Raw genomic sequence first — 21038 nt, 5'->3', positions numbered from 1 at the left:
GTCAAATAATCATGCAGTAATTGTTCTAAAATTAATAGAAGTGATGGACAACACTAGTCACAACTATTATAAATCAATGGGTATAATTTAATTCTATAATTGTACTGAACTGCAAAGTATTAAGGTAGTTAATAATAATTAAAACTAAGTTATAATTTAGTGTCAAAAAAAATAATAAAAAAAAAGCCATTTTTAATTCTGTGTGACTTTAATTGATTCAGTTGAAGTAATATAATAGCTTAGAAAAATAATAGGTAATATAGTTTGATTAATAGAGACGTATCAATGTAGTATATGTTTCGATATAATATAAACATTTACTATTTAGGTACATATTAACCTATTGCATTAAATAAGTACTTTGATAGGTAGCTGAATATAAATTTAATTCATATTTCATATGAATACATTATATATATATATATGTATGTATATTGTATAATTATAATTGTATACACCAACAATATCAATTTTTGATTGATAACTGAGAAGTATAATATATATTTTCTATAATGTATAGTATGTATTAAATTATCAATGAAGTAGGTATAATGATAATGATTATAAAAAAACGCGATGAGTTGTATAAAATTGATATGAATATTCGATAATATGGTACATATTATTATATTTTCTAGTACATTAGTCAATATATCAATACTCAATAGTCAATACATACATAGGTATATTTTTTCATGCATATGAAATATTCAACTTATTTTGAGATTACATAATAAAAGTATAGATAAAATTGATAAAATTGAACAAATAAATAAATAAACTAAATAAACAACTAATAAAATATAGGTAAATAGGTATAAATAATAAGATACAGTAGGATTAAATATATTATATTATATTCTATCGTGTATTATACATAAGTACACAACATGACAAATTGTCAACACAAGACATTTTACTAAAAATGTGACTTAATAAATTATAAATTTAATTTGTTTAATGTAAATATTAAATATTAAAAATAACGCAACTGTATTTAATAAGCAAAGACACAAAGTTATCACGTCCAAGAGTGACACATCGTAACTATATATACTTACTAACTCCATACGCTCAATGCTTATCAACTAAACACGCATATATATTTAAAGAACACTCAACATTTCAGCCCACACGTTCTTGATCTTTGATTACATTAGAATTCAAAAACTAAAAACGGCCTCGGACCCACATATCAACAATACAATCCCTAAAAAATCGTTTATGAAACCACACACGATTGACTCGCGTTTCAGATTCAAGACAGCGTAAATAAAAGTAAATATAAGTCTTTAGAATGCAGTCAAAAATAATTTTGTACCACCCACTGGCCACTAATAATTGCACTTTTTAGCGAAATAATGAGTGTGTAGATTTCACACATACCCTTTAAAAACGTATTATTTTAGTGAAGAGATTTACCTTAACGCGTTCGTATATAGATGATATGTATAGTCGTACAGATAGGTACGTATACAATCAAATTTTACTTATTATTATTTTTACAATTTAGATCAGTGGTACCCATTGTTCCCGATTTAATTCAAGTGTTGATCCACTTTTGCAAATTGTCTATCATCTTTATTACTGACTACTATATTTAATTGTACCCCTCTACCTCTTATTTCCTATAATATGTCGAATAATAACTACTTATATATAATACGTAGAACTAAAATATATTCTTTAACATTCTAGACCACTACATTAAGATAAGTCCACTGATCACCGGTTGGAAACCAATGATTTAGATACATAAAGTGACCAGCAAAATTCGCAGGGGAGTTAATAGTTTATATACTAAATAGTTATAGTTTGGGACTCGTTCTAATGCTCGGGCCCCCGCTACGTAGGCGCTATCAAACATCGATTACGTGGTAAAATACTGAATAATAGTACATTAGTACCTATGTCATTATTAGGTATACCTATACATTAGCATTAAAATCAGAAAAACATTAATAATATATAGGAGGTAAACGAAAATGGTAATATATATATATATATAGCATGTGCTGTACCAGTTGATCGTTTTCAAACACGTATACATAATATTATATAGGTATCTGCGCGCGAGTATATGAAACATTTTTTATACGGATTGTTATTATCAATTCATGCGCAGGAATGACATTTTGTTTTTGAAAAGAAAATTTAACGATACCGGCGAAAGTGACGCATTCCGCGATGGAACAAGACGACGAAGGACGGCGGTGATCATTATAATAAGGTAGTTCAGAGTGCCGATAAGAAATCGCCTTTAACGACAGTTATATTACGAAATGAATACATATACATACAGAGTGGTTCACCAAACATGTTTAATTCCATTTTTCTTTTAATATTGAATTTGATTTTTGGAATTTTAAACAATAAAGGGCCATATTTTTAATTAAATAGATATTATATACCATTTAAGGAGTATTCTATGACTAATGACCAAGGTTGTGAATTGAATGCACTTAAAAACTGATAAAATATTCAAAAATTACAAACATTTAACTTTTATTCTTATGTTTTTCATTATAACTTTTTATTAATTTTGGTTTAAATATATTAGTAATATTACAAATTTGTATGCCTATATGAGTATATGACTTATTGGGATTGACTAGTCTTGATCTTCGTCGTATACAAGATTTATAAAAAAGATATACTTAAAATAGATTATGTTTCTATTTAAAATTATATATTTCACTATTATAGTAATGAATGAGTAATGACTATACAAATAATCTTTTATTTTTAAACGAAAATCGTTCTTTTTTACAATAATTTGTTAAGCAGATGATTTTTTCGAAAATCTTAATTTACACCTATCTACTATCTAAATCAAAATTCGAAGGAGCAGTTCCTGAATTATTAAAATGGATTAATTGAAGATAATGGTCCTAAAAATGGTTTTACAAAAATATAAAATACCTAGATATAATATTGGATCTAGTATTTTTTATTCTCATACATCGTGATATAATTCATAATATGATCATTGATCACACAAATAATACAATTTTAATAGATTAATTTATATTAATATTATTCTAATTTTCATATAGATACATCATATTTTTCAAAAGTCATTTGATGAAAAAAAGAAGTTAGTGCTACAGCCCTACAGTATACTCCTTCAATACTATAAAATATTTGTAAGTATTTTAAAATATGGCCCCTTCTTAAGTACCTATAGGTATGTAAAAATTCATAAATAAAGGAAAAATGGTAGTGAGCATGCTCAATTAATCACCCTGTATATTATATTGTAGTAATGGAAAAACTAGTTTCGACTTTCATATTATCAAGTCACTTCGCACCACCATTAGGTATACAACTGTACTCAAAGTGTACAAAAAGTATTATTTTAATGTTTTTACGCTATTCTACATTAGATTTTAATATTGTGCATCATGCTTAGGTTCCGGAAGCCGTATACGAGCATACCGCACGAGCGAGCGTGCGTACGACGCCCAAGTGCTATTTTTATACAGAACGGATGACCTATGAGTGCGTGGTGTGTATGTATATATAGGTACCTATATAATATACGTATACACTATACACACACTTTTACTTTAACGTCTCCGACCTGACCGCACATACCACGCTGTTCTGGCCGGGGATGTTAAAAATCGCGGATTTTTTTTACCATCATCATTGTTTTAAACAGTTAGAAAATAAACGCGGATTTAAACTACCTATCTATATAGGTACTGTCTACGTAAACAATAATGGCTATAATATAAAACGACACCTGTTTTTTTTGCTGTTTAAGAAAACAAGTTTTGAACAAACTAACCACGTTTTTATCACACGCAACCACCGGACAAATAGACGAACATTTTAAAACGCAGATTAATTTTTATATTGGAGATGTCGATTGAGATCGCGTTTTAGAGTTTATATTAAGAAGCGCGCAATGAATAAATTTATTCTTTAGTAATTATACGACCAGTGTTCGGACAGCAAGAGCCAAGAATTCTGCAGCTATATAACCGACAGATATAATATATCTAAGAGACACGTGTATAAAACGTTTTTTACGTTTTTGTTTGGTTTTAACTTAAAGTTAATTTATTGCCATGTCATAGGAATATAGGATGTACACAGCAATTATTTTAATACGAATGTGATACGCGTGTATACGTTTAGGATAACTTATTTAAAACCTGTGAAGGACTGTTTATAGTCTGCGTATTCCGAAGGGTAGCTTTTAGGTGACTTGAATAAATAAATAAAATCAAAATAGATCTCCAAAACGAATTCATATTATAATAAGTGCTGTATTGGGGAGAATGGATAGACTTTTTTTAATATGATTTTTTTTTTAGATAATCACATAAAACAAAATATTCCCTAATAATTTAAATTTTCGACTCTAAAATATAATGTAGATACCTGAAATCTTAGAGTAAATAACAAGTGAATAGTGATTATTAAGGCTAGGATTTCTATGCAGTATATAACATTATAAAATATGCGTTTTACTTACCAAAATATGCAAAAATATGCATTTATTATTATTTATAAGTTATTGTTATTAAATGCTATTATTTTATGTTGTTTTTAAATTTTCTAATGTGAACGACCGGTGATTAGACCGAAGAATAGATTTATAATGGCTGAAACTCCTATCCACATCGCATGGTGTTGTTGGAGCATATTTAAATAACAATATTTGTCCCAAATTGAAAGTAATATTAACATTTTTTCTTCCGTTTCATATTTACGGTTTATAATGCTACAAACTTTTAGAAGTGTATTGAATCCCTTATTCTTTTTTAGTACCAAGTCCATTTTAGTTTAGATAGGTAGTATATTCACGACAATTCGACAAATAACTCAATAATTATAGACGCGTTCATTCAATAAATATACCATTTAAAATTAACAAGTTTCTCAAAAATGTATATATATATGCAACTATATATGCATTGTGTTCAAAATATGCAAACAATTGTACTATTTTATCGAGAATAAGCCAAATCGTGGACATATTTGACAACCAATCAATTTTAATTGATTTTAATTTTTTAAGAAAAAATACATGTAAATGCATATCAATCCTAGCCCTAGTGATTATAAAAGAATATTTGGAGAACCAAAGACCAAATCAGTAACCACTAACCACCAATAAAAATACTCGTTATATTATGTCTAACTTGTCTAAGTAATTTTAATTAATTATTCTTGTAAGCCAAAAGATTACAATTAAACTCCCGATTACGAATGCTCAAAACCCTAATTGTCAACAACAAACATTCAAAATTAAATATTAAATTACTTCTTTATAAATCTCTCTTAAAGCCAATTTGGACTTACGGCCTACAGCTATGGGGCAATGCGAAAAATTCTAATCTAGATAAAATCCAAAGGTTCCAAAATATAGCGTTAAGGAAAATAACCAATTCACCACCATATGTGTCAAATCACACACTTCATAAAGACCTGCATATGAAAACAATCCAGGAAGAGGCAAAAAATTACTACAAACGGTTCCACCTACGCCTTAACTCACATCCAAACCCACTCATAAAAAATCTAGGTGTATTAACCATCCCTGGTAACCCTCCTCGGCGTCTCAAGCGTAAATGGTGCAGAGACCTACTAAACCCTTAAAAAAAAAAAAAAAAAAAAAAAAAAAAATATTTGTATAAGTTAAAATAACATATACGTATGTAAAATAAAAGACGAAGTGTCATCAGTGGGTGGCTTCTTCACTCAAGATTTTCCTCCTGTAATATTATAGCCTATATTCTTATTGTGCCTTGTGTACAGATTGTATATATATTAATAAAGAAAAAAAAAAAAAAAAAAATTATTCTTGTAATATGTATAAATATTAAAATGTGTTTGTATGTAAGTAGAGTATATTATATCATACTATTTGATACTAAACTTATAATCTAAATATTTTAAATAATAATAATCTTATGTGCAAATTTTAAAGTTTCACTTTAAGCATTCAATTTACGTGTTAAAAGTGATTTATAGCATATTATCATATTTTTTATTTTTTTTAAAAAGATTATAAGCAATATCCAAAAATGGCCTTCTTAAATTATAAACTACCAACTAGCTACTTGTGCTTAATGTGTATAATAATTGTTTAGAAAATATAATTATTTCGAACGAAGTAAAAACACTTTTTTTATTGTATAATAAGTAATAACTAATAAGGTTTTACCATTGTCACCTATTTACATGAAAAATTCCTAAACCAACAAATTATATTAGCAATATATTAGTATATAGGTACTACTTTCGAATCGGTTTAAACATTTATCATAGTAATATATAAATCATAATATTATACTGATAATATGTTATATGTATGATGATTAATAAATAATAATATATTGTTAAAATAATATTAAACAACTAGAGACTAATGTAGTTTATATAACTGTTTATTCTATATGCCTATATATCGATCGAATCATAAAAATGTCGAGAAGGGTCGACGGCATGAGTATCGCGTGCGCGTTGACAAACAAGACGGATGCATCGAAAGATTTGTCGCGACACTGTTTAATGTTACGGTAAAGTTATTATATTTTTACATTGAGTTTTAGATTTTAATGATGCCGCAACAATATATGGTAAACTGCGTACGCAGCAGTGCAGTACTCTTTTTAGCTACCGACAAATGCATCATCGAAAATTATATTTATAAGTGCTTTGAATTATTATTATACTCCTCGTGCGTTGCATTGCGAAGAACAATGAGCATATTTTATGCTATTACGACTTCCAAATAATACTGTTTGAACCACTTAATACAAAGAAACCTTAAAAGGCTACAATGAATCCCTAAAAATTTAATTTTATGTTCTATAAATATTGAAACTTTATAGAGGTAGCCAGATAGGTAGGGTGTCACCCAGTTATTACATTTTTATCTCCATCAATAACTGTTTTTAACTTTCCTAATCGTTAGAAAATATTTTTCTAAATTAAATTACTTATGCCTTCTTGTTTTAAAATAAATAAGCGAGTAATTCCTCGGGAGCTTCAATAGTTGAATATGTTTTTAAATCTAGACATGACGAAGGTGTGAATTTATGAGTATATGAATATATGGGAATGAACACTGCGGTGACACACCTTACATAAATATATACATATATAATATTATTATAGGTATTATCGATTTTTACTTTTTAGTATATTACGAGTATTTATATAATTACTTATAATACCTAATAATTAATAATAACTAGATTTAATGACTTATTAGATTTTAATGTTACACTTAAAATGATACATAGAATAATTAATATTTGTTCTTAATTATATTTTAACGTTACTTATTATAATATTATATCATATAGGTATAGACGGATAGTATTAAAATAAATAAAATCAGAATAAAATGTGAACAAATAATGAATAATAAATTATAAATTGAATACAATATTATAAAATATATGAATATATTATGATCAATATTCTTAAATAATTAAAATGAAAATTAGTCAAAATTACGATATTTCTATTCATCAATAGCTGTATACATTGTACAAATAGAAAATCGAAATTGTATAGTGTATACAATATACATATACCTATTATACATACATAAATACATACATACATGCATAAATATATATTATATAATTCTACGAAACTAGCATAAAACATTTTGACATTTAAATTGTTTGATTTAAAAAATATTTGAAGGTAAGTACACTGTGGTGTACCTAATATATAATAATTAAACACATTATTCAAACTCCCTACATTGACATCGTACTGAGGCCGAAACGAATAACTCTGTTGAAGGTCTTCCTACACTTTTCGTACGCTCATTACTATACAACGTGTACACAGTACACCCTAATGATATTCATGAGCAAATGATAATGGACATAAAGGCAAAAATAAATGTGTTGATTATTTTTTGTTATTTTTTTTTTATTATTATTATTCTCACGCCAGTCAACGAAAAAGAACATTCTCGTTCTATTCACTATTGTTCGTTTCAAGACGTGATGGGTTCCGGAAACCCTATTATTTTTTCCACGGAGCTGTTTTTTGTATCGTTTAATACAGGGTACAACCGCTGCAGATGTCTTTAGATGGAAATTATTTTCATGTACGAGAAACGCAACAGACGGTAACCAGTAACCACAGTAGAAAATAGAATTAAAATATAGTATATACTATATACTGATAATTATTACATCCGTGGTATACACGCAACTGTATTTTAACCTAGACTAATGTCATACGATTTTATTTACGACTCGTTTGCCTTGAACGGAAAAAATAATTTCATTACACTGTACCTATATTAACGTATATTATTATTAATTTCAGTATCAAAGACAAGACCATATAATGTTTAATTGATGATTGATGTACACAGGAATTAGGTTCTCTGCTGTAACTTTAAATCTCAATGTTGATTTCCCTCTCACGATCTTTATGTATATAGGCATTATACTATTATAGCATTATATTAAATATTAACGATGGTTATCCACCGCAATAATGTCTACAGACACCAATGTCTATATATAAAAAAAAAATAAGTTAAATATACCATAAAGGTATAGTTGAATCGAAATCGACTATACACTTTCGATGTATATAAATAATAACATATTATATTAAATACATGATATTTATGAAAGATTTCCTTCGGCAACAAGCGTATAAGAACACGGACTTTGCAGGACTTATCAATAAGTACGTTTACACAATATTATACATATTACCTATTTTAAAACGCACCTTAAAAACAATGCCACAATACGTATTCCAATATCCAATTAGGAAATCGATTCAGACCGTTGTGTATTTTTTATTGACTTATAATAATGTACGCGGTTTCACATAATATCACATGAAATCGTTTACATATATTATTATATAGGTATACTGTATAGATACCTACAAATTATAATGGGTACACCGCACAAGCATGGCGACGACGTATATATATATATATATCCTTATATAATATTACCGTACATGGGCAGGTACGACACGTGGACATGTTGTGGCTTATTTTTTTTAAACACCACGCGTTCTGCGTTTAAGTTTAATTATAACCTATATTTTCGTTTATAATGTATCTGCGCGAGATGTTCGCCAGCCAATAACAAAGTCGCGTGCGTAATTCGACTAATTCGTAAATCGCGATATTGCGCCATCGCTGTAATGTCTATATATATATATATATATATTATAGACATAAACCTACGTAGGAGACGAGAGTTTATTAATATTTTATATCAATCGTATTATAGGACCAAGTTCATTACTATATCACTGTTCATATTATTATAATTCGTAACCTTATATAACAATTGATAAAATAATACCTACATCACTATACGCGTTTACTCGCAGGAAGATAAATACTATTTACGTCAAAACATTTTCTACAAAGAATACAATGTGCCTACACATACAAATATTACAAATATATAACAATTTATTAATAACGATTAACAATATCATACGTCTCGTCTGAGTATTATTGTTAAATAATAATATGGGTCGAATCGTGGCGAGATGATGTCACGCGGACGCACGTTATTGCGTCAAAAATTTACTGCGATGAGACGATAATATTTCATATTATATTATTATACATACAATGTTATAATACCGCGCTAGCGTCACTTAAATGGCTCGAAAAACACAAATCGACACGATGGCGACGATAGTATTATGTATTATTGGCGTAAAAATTATTATCTTCTGATGATAAAATATAGCCAGCCTACACACGACGGCTTATAAACATAAAAAAAAAAATACGTAGTTGCAGATCGTATATCGCATAATAACTGGAAAAAGAACTGAAAACAAAAGAGCGACGAGAGTCTGGTGAAAGCGGGGCGGCGCGGCATGTGGTGTTATTCGCGTCTGTCATGAATATTATCATTCCCACAGGATGAAAGTTTCGTTAGAGTAATAATAATCATAATATATAGGTAACTATGTAGACGAATACGACGATATAATTTATTATATGGCGCGGACAAAAAAAAAATATACAAGGTATCTTTCAAAGGAGGTGAATATACTTATTTCCTTAAAAAGTGTTACCTAATGTTTTTGAAAATATTTTTCTTACATAATATAAACTATTGAGTCATTAGGTACAACATTTTTTTTTCTTTTTTATAATACTTTTTACTATTCTATATCATTATAAATTTTATGTTTTTACTTGTATGAGAACAGATTTTTAATTTCGTATTTCGAAGTAGAATATTTTGCTACGAATTTCTATAGGAAAAATGCATAGAATAAAAAACTAATCAAATCCAAATAATATGGCAATTATCATACAAAATAAACCCATAAAAGATATATAGCTAACCAAAAACAAATACTCTTATCGATCCACAATCACACTAGAATGTATTATAGGTAACGAAACCACTCTCAAGTATGGCAAAATAGCAACATTCATGTTTATTGCAACACAAACTTAAAATTGTTAGTTTAAATTATTCATGAATACAAAATATTATAAAAATTAACATACAACTATACATACATAGCATACATTTTTAAATGAGGAAAACACCAAACTAAATCTAATTAAAAGGTACATACGGATGAGGAGACTCAAATCTTAAATAAAACGAAAAAATTATTCTAAATCATCTGTAAATAGGATATACCAGACTAAACCTTAGAATATCTTATGGTTAAAGGTGACTGGGTGAGTATCTTGTGTAGGAAACTGTGGTCTAACAATCAGGCTAACAATAAAACACATCATATTATATGTACTCATAATGTCATAGTACCTATAGGCATAATCAAAAAAGTAAAACACTAAAAATATAATAGCGATAAAAAGTAGTAAAAACAAAATTGAATTTAGAAAAATATTGTTTTGTGATCCGAATTCAGATTATGTAAAAAAAATATTTCTATAACGTCGTTATAATAGTTTTCAAGAAAATAATAAATGTTAACCTTTAAAAGATTCACCTCGCATATTTAAGTGCACGAAATATGATAATAATAATTCATATATATACATATTATTATGCACACACGAACGGCGGCCTAACTGCACGTCGAAGTATATATTATTATATTACGTATTATAGGTATCTATTTATATTATTTTCTCTTCTACACGCATCGCGTTTATAATAATATAATGATATATGTATGTTGATCGGCGTGGTGGCATTGGCGCATAATATAGAGCTTTGGTCCTAGGCGCCCCGCGGCATGTTAAAATGTGTGCATCTAGCTATTTTATTGTCGTTTGTTTCCGGAAGCCGTGCGAGTACATAGGTGGTCTTGCAGGTGTTACCGGTAGTTCTTAAACATAAACATGACATGGTCTCTTTTCTCTTCAGTCGTACAATATGTGCATTGATCCACATCGAGGTTATACTATGATAAAATCGCTATGTAACCAATGTTCAATTGATTGCGCACCGGTGTGATATCATATACGACGTGAAATGAAGTCGTTGATTCGAATATAGACTATACATAGTCTTCATAGTTCATATAGCATATTAATATACCTTAGGTAGTGGTTAGTAGTTGGTATAAGATCTAGGGGTTCGAATTTAAATTATTCATTGATCGATTCTTCGATCTCCCCGGATTATATACATCATCTAAAACCCACTGATGGTGATGTTAATTAAATTAAATTTGTTATTTTATTGTATGCAATACATAGTTGAATATTTCATTATGATCGGATATATTTGTCGTTATAAAAATAGAATTTCTCTCTTTAAGTAAAACGTCCCCTCAAAGCTAAAAAATCACATAGGGACAGGGGGTGGTAATAGCGCCCACGTTTGGAATCACTAGTATAAACAAATTAGTTTTTGATGTGCAATTGCTTCTGTTTAACAATTACAATAGCTACTTTAGAAATCGATCTATGGTATATTTACTAAGGATGGGACTATAGCGGTAGACATTTGCCTCTTGGTAACGTTTAACATTTTGAAGAAAACAAGTATGAGTAACAACTACGTTTTCACAATATTGGAACAGTTAATAAAAGGTCAAAAAGTACATTTAAATGGATTATACGGATTTCTATTCGAACTATAGACTTTTTTTACAAAAATAATACATCACGTTTCAAGATAAAAAAGAAAAACAGAATTTTATTTTGTTGCATTTTAAAAACGTTTCAACAAAGTTTCTAAGACCTTCAGGTTTGTACTTCATAAAATTCATGTCACACATACACAATCTGAAATTTCTCGTGCAGTTTACAATTTAAAAGTGTCAACAAAAGCGTTGAACTAAAACCGTTGAAAAATTCGTTTTTCAACCGTTTATAAAATTAAATGTAAGTAAATCAATCGCGCATAATAATAAGTACACACATGTGCGCGTTTTGACAAAAACTATTTTTTTTTTTTTTTTTTTATTGCGTCCGGTCGCGGTATACATATAGATGTACAAATTAAACGCGTCCGCTTGCGAACATGTCGAGGACAACATTAATATTATTATCATTATTATTATACGAGAGGACTCTTCTGTAATATATAGGCCGTATCCGAAATGAAACCAATTATAATGCACCGATGCGATGTGGTACTATTAACCTATTATACCCATAACTATATTATTATTTCGATTCGAGGCGATGACATTTCAAAGTTTACAGTTTTCTACATTATCATTATTATTCAAATCAGTTTCCTCAACATTTTTAAAACGGATCGATTCACCGCCGCCGATTGTTTCTCACATTTTTATTTTTTTTGTCTATCATTATTAATTGTTATATTATTTAAAATTCCGTCTATCGCTATGCGCTCGTGTGCTTTAGTTTTATATAATATTATATTATATATGTGAAAATATGAGTGTATAATAATACGTGCCTGGCGCGAGCCTTCGTCAGTCGTGACCTCTCGGGGTTCTATATAAAGTTTTTCGGGACAACGTCCTCTCTCGGCATTCAATAATATTCATACATTACATACATTTTAATAATACATTGTAACTTAATCAACGCCCAAGCCGGCAAACGATAAACCAGTATCTAATGTAGGTATAATGAAAAGCAAATATTTTTCAAGTCTTTACGTTTGTACAATTTACAGTGCAGGGTTGTACCAACCAACATACGAATATATATTATATATGTAGGTACGTGTTTTGGGATTATTAGTAATATGGTTTTGTTTAAGTTTATGTTAAACATTTAGGGCTGGTGATAGACGAAAAATGTTCATTGCGAAATGAATTTGAATAATATTTTATGATCTTACGAAAATAGACTCAAATAATAATTATCATGATTTATAGTATAAATATTGCAATACATTGTATAGACGAACTTTGTAAAAAAAATAATAATAATAAATTAATAACCATAGACAATAAAATCGTCTATTGTACGATTTAACGTAACAAAAAGAACATTAATCATTTTTATTATATATTTCGAGGATTTTTAAGCTCAATAATATAATAGTGAATAAAACAATGCAATGATGCATATCTCTAATGAAAAACAAGAAAAAAGATTTTTTTTTATAAAACCAATTTTTGGTGCAGTAAAAATATGCAAGAAAAAATAATGTAGATAATACGTACAACTCTGCCTAGGATCAAAATATTTTTACAAATGTAATGAATTATGATTGCTTTCAATTCTAAAGACCCGATCCGCTTATTGCCTCAGTGTCCCACCCAATTTCTATATCTCATTTTTATAATTTTAAATAATCGAGTTCAGATATTTTATGACCGGCAAAAATATATGTAAACACATGTCTGCTTTTTAGCATGTTTTGGCAAGGTTGGTAAACGAAATATACGTCAAGCATTGCCGGACTGCGAATTTATGGCTACTATCCAAAGCACTATAATTGGTCAGCATCGATGCAAAAGGTCCTTTTTACACGGGCGTGATATTTTCAGCAAAACAATGTACATAAAGACTACAATTTGAAGTTCAACGCAAACATATAAATGTTCAGAAGATTAGCTGAAAATTACTACGCGCTGCAGTATAAAAACTTTCTATCATGACTTAACTTTTTACAAGCAAATAAGACTGAGAAAAACTTAATCGTTTCCAATTAAGCAAACTACTTTCAAAATGAACTTATGAACTCACTGACAATTTATTGTAACTATATATAATATAAACGTAATGCGTAGGTACACAATTAGGCATTAGAGATACCCAAATTAAAAACAACTCAAAATCTCAAGTATAATAATTGACATGATGTGTTTTTGTTAGCCAAAAATGTATCTCCAATAATACTTTATCTAATGATGTCTGCCTACTGGATATATTAAGTTTATAAACTACATATATTGAAATTGTGTGCGACACATGTATGTTCTGTATTAATATTTATCATGATGTAAATATTAAATTCAAATTCACATAGACATTTGGATAAACAGTTAAATCATTAATAATTATTGATTATTTTTTTAAAATTTGTTTACTTTGGTTCATTAATGTTATTACATTAATACTTATTAATTTTTTAAGTGTTGAAACACATTTCTGATATATTTACATTTTTACTCTTTTTTTTTTTACACATATGTGCGTGTTAAAATAATATGAGATTTAAATATAGGTATGTTTATATAAATGATGTGGCAGATGGAAATTGACGTTAACGTAATTTTTTAGTTAAAACAGTTAAGTTAATCATAAAAATACATTTCTTAAAATAGCGATTTTCTATTAAAACCAAAAAGTAACTACAATTAATGTCTACTGCATTTTTTACTTCGGTAAAACACGATTAAATATAATATGCCTTTTTAGCAACACGATTGTAGAACATAGAATATCTTATGCGACGTTGCCACATTTGTGTTGACAAAATTTATTATTTTCACGTATTATTTAAATTATTATTATGAACCAAGCTTACCCGAGCCACGAGCTATGAATCTAACCCAGCTTTATTAAGCTATTAGTATATTATATGTTAAAATATAATTAAACATAAAAAGTTCCAACTAATATTGAAATTGTAAAAATATTAAATCTCTATTATTATATTGAAGTCAAATTGAAAACAGATACCAAGGTAAAATAAATTTATTATTACTGAACAGGTATAAATTAATATATAAACAATACGTTGCATATTACCATAAAATCTTGTTATTTCTTAACTCGTACTATATATTTTGTATTACCATAAATATTTAAAAAATTTTGTTTAATATACATTATTAATTATTATAGTTCAAGACTGAAAATGGCAATATCGCAGATGAGTCTTTTTTATACTCAATCGTGTAAGTTCTCTTTTGTATATGTATATCCTTTGATAAGCCAACAATTTTGCTTCAATCATGCATAGTCTTTTACTTATACTCAAATCTACAACCTATATATATATATATATTTAATTTATCTACTGAGTGTTTTTTATTTTAATAATACAAACTATTACCTATATTATACACATATCGTATTATTTTAGTTTAAAAGATATTTAAGACTTATACTAACTTAAGATTTCGGTTGTGATCTATAAGTGATCTATTATATCTCACAAACAAGTATACTAGGTACCTATACAATTATATTGCTATAGTTGCAGAAAGCAGAATACAGTAAATATTTTATTGTATATAGCATATATTTACTGCTCGAATGGACGAATCGTGAATGTAAAAATCGAATGTCATTCATTATTGGAACAAATTGAAATTAAACACCATTTAGTAAGAGATACGAGGGGCCGTGAAAAAAAATGTAATTTGGCAGATAGGATCGATGATTCGAATGAAAGGGACATAATAATGCTGCTGTTATACGGTCTGTGTTTATACACGTGCCAATCCCGTCGTCGCACACTGGGCTAGCGCCCGGAAAAGTTCGGACAACCAGCTCGTCAGTACGAAAAAAAACATATAAAATAAAAAGATATTTTTAATTTTTTTTTTCATCCAACAGGAAAAGAGGTCCAATTAGTGTTGGTGCTTTCCTATATAACTAAGCTGTTGTAGTAAACGACCTGTAAAACCGAACGTTGCATTCGGGAAGTAAAACGATAAGACCGTGCCAAATCGGAGTATAAGGGAGTCCTCTAATAAATTTTTGTAAAGATTTTAAATAGTGTCTAGATTAATTATAATAGTTTAAAAATACAATTTATGATATTATGAAATTGTGACCAGGAATCTTAATTCTTAGAAATGTATGATTTATTATAATATTATAAATATAGTCGTTACTCATAAAACACTTAAATAAATTTTACCTCCGTCTGTAGCAGTGTAGTATAATAATATTTGTATTATCACTGGCTAATTATAATTATTCGGAATGAATGTTTAAAAATCTATAAAGTTATATATTATGTGATAAAAAATATAGATAATGTAACGCAGTGCCGTACTTGGAACGGAATTTTTTTTTTTGAATTGCAGTGTTGGGGTTAATTTTAAATTGGAATACCTGAACTAAACAAAGCATTTCGTAAATTTAAATAGATTATGCTTCACGGATGTCTTAAAAATACTTATTATTAAATATTAGTACGCAGTGCCGCAGTAATAGTAGTAATACGTGGAAACGACGATTTTTTGGAAATACTCAAATATCTTCAAATGGCTCAAATAAGATAATGTTTATCTATAATATTTATAATCAGAATATCGTAAAACAATATTGCTAAAGTATTTAAAAATATAAATCTTTATTTTATTATGATGGACAATTGACTATAATATCCAAATAAAATACAATTAATTTTAATAGGTATACAATATATTTTAGTTTTCCATTATTATTGGCCAAAAAAATACATTTTATAAGAAATTAATTCTTCCTAAAAATTTTGAAGGAGGAGGTTGTCCTCACCACTGATTTAACGACATAAATAATCCAACAAATAAATATAGAGTGTATAGTATAAATTAAGGACCCTTAAGATCGGAATACGTAGTCAAGTATCTGCCATTCACGTGGGGTCACATGGTCTCACGTTTTGTGTTTTACATAATATTAACTATAGTGTGTGTGCAAACATTTTTGGTGGAAGTATTGTATGTCGTACCAATTGTTTAAATACCTACCCGATATCAACATGTATATAATGAACGATGATGATTAATGACGCACGATTACAGCAAAAAATATGAAAAAAAAAATAGTTAACAAATTCAATACCCGATCGACCGTATCCGCCGCCTAAATTCTCATTTTTCGTACACTTAAACGGTTCGTTGGTCAATTGTAACGTTACCGAGAAAATAATGTATTTTTTCGGTTATTGTCTATTGGTCACTGTATAATATCTATGTCAGTCGGTTTCATTCGACCTGATATTCCGTATATTGAGCAATTATAATATCCATCCAATCGTTGTTAATAAATTGTTATTAAATAATAATTGTATTCCATTAAATATAAACAATAAAGCAATTATCATTGTTTTGTGCAGCACGATTTCACTGCCTTAAATTTCCCATGCTCGAGAACACAGTCCTATAGTTGCCCTCAAATGTCTTTGGCGAATGATTCACCCATCACATTTATTTTAGATCACCATTGTATTCACGAAATAATAATTAAGATATTTTCATTTTCCAACACTTTTTTTTAAAATACATTGTGCGTTTGCATTCTTCACACACTTTTAGGCTATTAAATTAATATTAATAAAGAAAATGTTTTACAACCATAATAAATAGACACCGCATTCATAAAGGTTGATTATAATTATTAATTTAAATAGAAATTTATTAAAATTCAAAACATTTAAGATTTGTATGCACATAATTCACAAATAAAATTAATTATTAAGTATAATATTGTATAATTAAATAGCGTCTTAAAATGCAATTGATCATGTTGTCAAAATCGGTGACCTCGTAGTTAAAATATCTTACGTATATAAATATCATTTAAATTATGCACTACGGTGTAAGGGTAGATTTCTTATATTTTATTGTACATTTATTTTAAGATTTTCGCAAAAAAAATAAATTAATTGTGTGTGTATATATATTTTTTATTTGTCTTCTGCGTGATAAAGATAAACCCAGTCGGTGAAATTTTGTTCCGCGTCACCATAACAGAACTTTGAACACACGCCAAAATGTCTGGCAGGTTAAAATTTCTTGTTTTGTAAACCTCTACTTAGTGTTTTAACGAATAACATCTATAGTAAGTACTAAATAGTATTATTTATTCGGGATTCTATACTGGAATCAAAATTTAATCTAAAATATTCCATGCTTTTAAATCATTTAAAAACAAATTAATAGGTACAGCAAGTTTTGGATATTACGAACTATACTGGCAATTGTTATTTTATACAAGTTCGACTTCAATAGGTACTATTTTACCTATTAAAATACTACATCGCTTTATACGTACGTTGGTATATTTACCCCAATAGCTATAACTTATATTCAACATTTAAGTATAAATTGGTTAAAAATATATTCAGTTGGAGAAAATGTGTTAAAATAATATAATTTTATTTTAGTGTATGTATAAAATGAATATAACAAGCCAACGAAGGATTTAATAATCATACCTCATCATGTTAAATAATTAATGTTTATATGTTAATTCATACATTCTATGTGTTAAAAAATGCATACGTCTACTCTTCAGCGCAAAATTAATATTCAAAAATTAAATTCCTTTCTTTTAAATTCATAATGAATACAAATATTTTTAAGTTTTGTTATAAAAAGTTAATTAAAATTGTTTTAATCAAGTATTACATAACAATACGTGTTAATAAATCCGGTTTGAAATAATATTATTTTAATGTTTTAATTTATATTACAATATATGTATCTTTTCATAGTTTATAAATCACGTATATTATACTTTAGGTTGGCAAATTTTTAGAAATATTTGTTTAACCTTCAATATTCCGTGGTGTATATTAGTACATATTACTAATGTTCATATTTTTTAAACGTCTTCTACAATCATATAAAAATAGTAAACAATATATGTTCATAAAAAACGATTACATTTTCTATTGACCCTATTAATTTTGTTGCGAATTCAACAAGGTCATCGAAGACTACATTATCAATGTTCGCAAATATTTAATTTTGCCGTTTGTACGTTGTCTTCATTACGTATGTATACTTTATTTTAGCTTACAAATGCGCAGAGTTTATTTTGGAAATTTTTATAATTAAGTGGGCGCTTGTCGGCAAAATTGTTCTACTAAAAATAAGCCAATATTGACCTTCAAATACATATCGTACTGCAATTTTTTTTTTAAAGGCGCCTAGACTATAATATTTTAAATTTTTAACATATTGTTGATACTATACAACTAAAATTACCGGGAACGGTTAAACGTATGAACGAAATTTTGTGTAAAATCGATAAAACTACTTTAAACAGACCGTTATTTATTTTGAAAGAATACATTATAGTTGTTTTAAATTCTATATTTAATAAGTGTATTGATTTTTTTTTTTTTTTTGTGATAAATTGGAATTGTTATCTTTTCTTCGATACGATTTTTTTATGATGAACTTAATTCATAAAATCTCTTTAGATTGATACAATAACAACAACAAAACACACATAGTATATATTGTGTATCGCAATGTGTAGGCGTATAGTCGACCAAGTTATACAGCTCAACGGTTTTGTATTAATATTTATCGCAAGAATATCATCACACATACAACTTGTTTACATGGAAATTTGGGTCGTGTCTATGTGACTATGGGGTTTATTTTTAATCGGCCTCATTCGCTAGTGGGGCGTAAAAATCGTCAAGTGGAATTTGATAAATACTATGCTGGACACGCGCTAATATCCGAGCACTTAAAAACTATTGTGTCAATTCAACTCGATAAAATAAAAATATTATGCGGGAACTGCACTAAAATGTTTTTGTTTGTATTAAGTTCTGTAGAATTCAACTGAATTTTATATTATCACACTTAATAATATAAGTGGGTAATAAACTTGGGTAAATTCACAGATCGTTTAAAAAAATGCCGCAAAAAAAAAAAGAGAAAACTTAAACTATATGGTTCTTTAGAATTATCAATATTTCACATTGTTTTGAATTAATTAAAAATATGCCAATAATATTAAATTTCCAGTTGTTATCTTCAAATAATATTTAATTACTTATAATAGCAATAATATAATAATAATATAAATCAATACTAATAGCTCCAGCCGCTCCGGGCTATCGATACAAACTCGCTAAGGCTAAATATTGTATTAGAATAACTCGATATGTTAATAAATTCATTAATTAATGTGATATTGTAATTTATATTATTGATTAAATATACTACATTTAATCAATGTTTATACTTTAATACTATAATATTTATGCTAATCGCTTTTCCGAAGTGCAAGGTATAAAAATAATTTAATTATTTGAACAATAAAATTATAAAATGGTCATTAAGTATTTATAACATAGATATCATAAATCAATAGTAGTATATTATATGCAATGACACATTGTATGTAAATTAACATTTAAATTATTATCGATTACCTAATTTATAGTTTATTTACTAAACTACAGCTGAAAAATTATGTAACATACTAAAATATAGATATGTTTAATCGGATTTATATATAATAAGTATGGCTAGCTGCATTTAATAACGATAATTGTTTGTCAAAACAAAATAATTGATGGGAAACTTGCTGTATTATAATCACATTAATCAATGATATTGTAACTGTAGGTCTGTAAATACCAGCAATTTATAATTATACATTAATTTTTTTACATAAAAATATAATCAACTAGTCTTATTACAAAGCTACTATATTATTATTACTGTCGTTGAAGACCAAAGAAAGAAAATCTGCAGTTATAGGCAATTTGTTTGAAAAATTATACAAAAACATTTCACTACTAGGAATACTCGTTTTCAAAAGCTAACTCGATTAATCCAATATCCTGTGGTTAGATCGTGTGGAAAAATCAACGAGAAAAGAAAACCTAATGAATATTCTTGTGTAATTTGACGACAAAAACATTGACTCTGCAGTCTGCAGTAGGCAAGCAAGTCTGTGAATGGATTTCGAAAATTCGCCCGCGCTGCTCACTCGTGTG

The 21038-nt window shown here is 27.8% G+C and overlaps 1 protein-coding gene across 6 annotated transcripts in view; it reads right to left on the bottom strand.

The window, feature by feature from the left end:
* LOC132921762 (tropomodulin) overlaps positions 1-21038 on the bottom strand; it is a 52970-nt gene that overhangs the window by 13645 nt on the left and 18287 nt on the right. The gene's annotated exons all lie outside the window — the stretch shown is intronic.

Source organism: Rhopalosiphum padi, chromosome 2, assembly GCF_020882245.1.
Source record: "Rhopalosiphum padi isolate XX-2018 chromosome 2, ASM2088224v1, whole genome shotgun sequence".
Classification (NCBI taxonomy): Eukaryota; Metazoa; Arthropoda; class Insecta; order Hemiptera; family Aphididae; genus Rhopalosiphum; species Rhopalosiphum padi.
This window is presented reverse-complemented; position numbering and strand designations above follow the sequence as displayed.